The sequence below is a fragment of the Schistocerca americana genome, chromosome 2 (assembly GCF_021461395.2).
Source record: "Schistocerca americana isolate TAMUIC-IGC-003095 chromosome 2, iqSchAmer2.1, whole genome shotgun sequence".
NCBI classification, from domain to species: Eukaryota; Metazoa; Arthropoda; class Insecta; order Orthoptera; family Acrididae; genus Schistocerca; species Schistocerca americana.
This window is the reverse complement of record NC_060120.1, coordinates 668,706,676-668,712,675: the sequence shown is the minus strand read 5'-3', so window position 1 is coordinate 668,712,675 and position 6,000 is coordinate 668,706,676.

Below are 6,000 nucleotides of genomic sequence, written 5' to 3'. Positions count from 1 at the left end.
TAACTGTATTTTACTGAATTTCGATGTGCTTCAGAAACAAAGCTCACTATTAATTTTAGTCACTAAATTAATTTTCAATTTTCCGGTTTTATTAGTTCTTTTGCTAAATTAAGTCAGAGTGTAGCGAAATTTATTACTTCTGACAAACTTTCAGTTTTCACACTACACGTGTCAACCTTCAGTTGCCACGCTTCTAGTGCTAATTATATGTGTAATAACCTTTCTTTTTCAGTTACTATAGTAAATGCCCATAGGACTGGCGACCGTAATTTCCCCCAAATCTCAAATATCTAATTACCGCTAGTTAACTGTTAACGTAACGGCCGCACATTTACTTTCTTTATTAACTTTACCCCTTTTCAAAATTAATTTCCACCAGTTTCATTTGCATTTTTCCTTTCATTTAGATGTAACCTTTTCCTCCCTCTTTACCGACAGATTAACTTCGGTGACGATTGCTTTTCCCAAATTTCCACTAGGTACACGCGGTTTAATTTTTCACTGTCATTAAGGTCGATAAGTGAGGAGGAGGTAAGAAGGGGATATAAATTTTTACATTTCAGTAGATGGTCATTTCCAAATCCTTGCCAGTTTCAACTCTGACATCCTGAATTTTTAAACTGGCCTTTTGCTTCAAGATTAGATAATCAATAATTGATTTCGGCTCTCTTGTATGGTTATGCCACGTAAATTTATGTATATCCTTATGAGCAAAGAATGTATTTTCCACTCGTAACTTATACTCATCCAATAAATCCATCAACCTTTATCCATTCTCATTCTTAACATCCACCCGGCACATCACAGTGGCCTTACTATCCCTCCCTTTCCCTACTCTGCTATTAAAATGTCCTGCAGGCATCGATTCATGACCACCTGAAACGGCTTCTATAGTCTATCAGCCTCTGTTCAAATTCTTCTTTTACCTTCAACATCGAGTCTTCAGTAGGGACATACACTCCCGCTGTCACTATATTCATGGCTCTAGCTCTCAGACTGAGCTTTATCAACCTTTCAGTAAGCTCTTCCCAATAAAGTACATATTTTGCCCGCCGTTTATTAAGAATGATAGATACTCCTGCTCACGCCATACTGCTTTTGTCCGCTCCACTAAAATAATGCGCGGACTCCAGCAGATGTTCACATGCCGTATCGCTCTTTTTTTTCGAAAACACATGGATATCAATTTTGTGCACTCTTACATCCCTTAGAAATTCCTGTTGCTTATTGTGGTTGGCCCGTATAGTCCAGATACAAAAACGCAGAGTTCATTTTCGTTTCCGTTGTCGAATTCCTTTAAAAACATAAAAAAACCGAGACATATTAGGTGCGTATTTTAGCTGCCTGTCTTCTATGGGTGTGGAGTTGGCTCATTGCACATCCCCGAGCCGGGAGGACCAAGATCTGTCATAACGGTTATCCTCCCCTAGGGAGACTGGCTTCACCGCATCGCAGAGTTCTTCCTACCCTTTGATGATGAAGATGGGTAAGAAATAACTAAGGACAGCAAGAATTACTTAGTTCATCCATCGGCTCTTGCGGACAAGGAAAGGGAACGACAGGTCGTTGCAGGACACGCTTCATCTGGCTCCTGAACCAGGGCCTGTTCGGCTAGGGTGACGCTACCAGTTGCTAAACTACCACCGACATAGCACAAGTTTCATCGGAGCACGCAAACCTCCCCGCCTGAACGGACAGTGGCTTCGTTAAAGCGGCGTTAAGAAGGCTGTCACGCGAGGTTGCTATATATCGCCATTGTTGTTCGACGTGTAAGCGGTGAAAGAAACGGAAGAAAACTTCGAAAGAAGAATAATAAAATGCAAGGAGAATAGCGATAAATGTTTGTGTTCTTTGATAACATAGTCCTTCTGATCGAGTGTAAGGAAAACTTAGAATATATTGTGAACACAACAAGGCTTAAGGATAAAAAGAACCAAAGACGAAGAGAACGAAGAATAGCGGAAAAAAGAATAAAGACCATCTTAACATAAAAATTGGAAACGATAAAGTAAAGGAAGAAGTGATACTCTTTTTCTTGACCCGGAAGCAAGGCTATGCAAGATGGCTCAACCAAGGAAGGCACGTATGTGAGCTGTGCATCTTCGGAAATCCTGAGGAGTCTGTAGTCATGTAGATGTAGATGCAGATATGAAGTGTAGCGTTATTGGAGAATGTTAAAAATTAACTGAACAGACAAAGTACAAAATGAACAAGTACTAAAGGAAAAGGCAAGGAAACGAACCTATTGAAGATCCTTACCAGATGAACGGACAGATTAATCAGACACTGGCTTGGCATCCAGAACGTGGAAATTGGCTCTGGAAAGAGCAATAGAGGTGCAACAAGATATGGACGAACTGAGAACAGTATGCAAAAAAGATTATAGAAGACGTTGGCTTTAGCTGTCACATTAGAGATGAAAAAGGTAGCACAAGATAGGGAAAGATGGCGCGCACGATCACACAAACCGAAGAAGTGACGTAAAAAGAAAAGCTTTTTACCTACATAAAGCACTTAAATAACCCATCGAAGAAGTTTTAGAAGAATTTTCACTTTATGGCGTATTAAGATACAACTTCGAAAAGAAAGAATACAGAAATTCACCGAAGAGTTTATATTTTCACGTTTTTAAGGTTTGAAAATTTATTTGCTAGTAATTTGAGAAACGACAAATTTTCTGTGCAAAATAGTCTAAAATATTGATGGAATTACCAATAAGACACCGAACAATAACAGACCGAAAACCCTGAGAACTGTTCATAGTGCTTCACAAGGACAGTAACGGCCAATTAAATGTGCCCATCGTCATATCACACATAAATGAAGAGCACTCACTGACGATGATGCAGCTACACTGACTCATGTTTAAATAACTTTATTTAAATAATTTTGTGTAGAACTACCAATATATGCAAATGTTATGTTTTATTTAAAATGTTTGTTCGCTGTTATGTAAACTGCTGACCTTCACTTAGGGTTCTTAGTTATTTTGTATGTTAAAGGTGTTGTGGTTCCCCTCGGGAACGGAACTGTGTAGCGTGAGCAAATTGTGGTAGGCCTAGGTAGAAAAGGTGGAACCAAGAGTCAGTCGGGGACGAGCTACCAAACTATCAACTACTCATGTAAAAGTTGTGTATTGTGCTGGTTCCGAAAGAGGTTTCTCCTGACGCTTTCCAATGCCTCAGATGGATAGATAAAGAGCTGGAACTATTCTGGAATTAGTAGCTATCATCACCGCCAAGAAATGACAGAGTTCAGCAGTTCTACCTGCAAATCCACCTACCAATATGCAATCGCCTTCACATTGCGCAATCACTGTAATGGAACACTATAGTAATGTACAGTGAAGGATCAGCTCATACGATGTTATAGTGTACCCAAATATAAAGTAAAATTTGACTGAACTCCTGTACCTACCGTGATTTATCCTCAGTCACATATCCACTTAGGGTCCCTGCCACGCTAAATTGTTTACTGAGTGTCCTTTATCGAAAGCATATTAAAATTAATATAGTATTAGAGTGTGCTAAAATTAATTTTGTTTGTTGAAATGATCTTACAAATATCTTAAATTTGTGTTTCACTGCAGTAAAAGTTCAGAACTGCAACTGTTGAGAGTTATATGTTCATGCTTGCTTAGTACTTGTTTCTCTAGTATATTGAAAGTATGTTTAGTTTGCTCTGCTACAGTGGTCAAGATTAAGGGCCCCCTCCATTGAAAGTAGTTCAAATGCACAAAGTTACTTAATTATAGATAGTTTTAATTACTCTTGCTATTCAAGTCAAATTCTGTACAATATTAGGTTCCTCTTGTGTATTGAAAGTGCATATTAATAGTGTAATAGGATTCACAGTTTATCCTTTATGCTCATGATAAATAGCAATTAATAGAAAGACCACTATCTATGAAAACAGTAACTTTTTCTTATTCCAAATTCAGTGAGAAATTGTTTGTTAGTGAAATACATTTAACTTTCATTCTACATAGAAAAGTAGCTGAGAAAGACTTAACCTACGACCAGTTCATAATTTTGCAGTGAACTACATTAACAATTTTTTGTCAGATAGGAAAATGTTTGAAAAGTAATACTGATCCTATGTCCAATTTATGATTCTACAGTGAATATTAATAGTTATGTTATAAAGACCACTCAGTTTGAATAAGCCCTGAAAATAATTGTGTGTATGGTTATCTGTTATATTTACGCAATTAGTTTGTTCTGCTCTGTCAGATCCAAACTTACCGTGGACATATGAGGGTGTCAGAGTTAATTGCACTCTCGCGTGACAAAAGTATAGGCTGTGTTTGCCCATTGATGTTACTTATTTTCAGTTCTTGAATAAGAATGTCAATCATTCTCTTGCCTAATTAGGCTGTCGACCGTTTTCTTTATTCTTTGAGTAGTGTGGATAGGTAAAACATTGTTTTTTACTGTTTAAATATTTACGTAATTTTGAGTTTCACTTCCGATAAGCCACCCCCGTTAGGTACAACACGGTCAACATAACCAAATTCCGCTCAGAGGGTAGCACTGCTCTGCTTCTTTATACTATAACTGCTTGAATAAAAATAATTTCATTATACAAACTGCCTCCAGTTTTGAGGTTATTAGTATAGCAGTAGCGGACAGTAGTGTTATACGTGGCTATTCCGTGACAGGACTACTTGTTCTGTTGGGGCATAGTACGTAATAAACCGAATTTGGTATTTGATTGCACAAGCTACGTAAATGCACTTGCGGTATTATAAGAGGTTGAGTATTACTTATTTTCTCCAGCTTAGGTAGATGGAGAAAATCCGTTTTTGCATTATATGTAGTCTACCGTGCACGTTTAGGAGTTTATGGAGGCACCGTTTAGTTCTATGGGGTGTTCCTGAGAAAACCCAAAAAACGTGGTTTTTGAGCACAAAAACCGAGCCTAGCTTTCTGTTCCAAGACGGTTCTGCACAACAAATGTTTGTAATTTTTACGATATATTTCTAAGATCCAGACCTCGAAAATTTTGTTGATACCTTCATCCGTTTCCGAGATCCAGAGGTTCAAAGTTACCCTACTTGTACACGTGAAATACGCATGTGATGTCCGAGGCGAGCGGAAGACATAGTTTATCAAGTGACGTAGCACAGAAAAACATGCTGTAAAGTGTCCCATTGAGCGTCAAAACGATTCTAAGAACCCCATGTTGTAGTACTGAAGCACATTAAAAATTTTCGAGTACATAAATCGGGATTAATGTGTAAAATTAGTTTTGTGTTACTTCAATTTCACATCAGTGAACAATAAAAATTTGATGGGCCAGTGAAGGTCTGTTCATATGAGTGACATGCCTAGCTGTAGCAGGGAAATGAAGGGAACCACTGGAAAATGCTTTTACTGGAGTACAGATAAGGCTATTACGCATCTGTTTTAAAAGACTAACTGAAAGGAGTGCACCCGTGATCTGGGAGTGACGTCTTTCATTAGTAATCAAAACGTCCCGGTTTCGAAACCGCCCCCCCCTTCCCCCCATTGCTTAAATTCTGAATAAAACTCACCATCAATGGCTTCCGGATATGTACGGCGTAAGAAGTCACCCTCATTCAGACAACGGCCATGTCAAAGAGGGTGGATTAACGAATAAAGATTGAGGTCACTCCCTTTCCCTTGAGTTATGAAACACTGCCCTTAAAAGCGAAAGTAGCAATAATCAACGGCATGAGGATGCAGAAGGCAATGGAAACCACTGCATTAAAGACACAAAGTGTATCCACAGGACATGCGACCTGTAATTGAAAAAAAGTGTCATGATGATCTCTACTTTGCACTCAACAATGTAAATTGGTACAAGATGTTCTAAATTCTGAGAAAAATAGGAGTAAGGTATTGGGAAAGACGGGTAATATGAATATGTACAAGGCCCAAGAGGGAACAATAAGAGTGGGAGACGAAGAACGAAGTGCTCGGATTAAAAAGGGTGTATGACAAGGATGTAGTCTTTCGCTCGTATTGTTCAATCTAT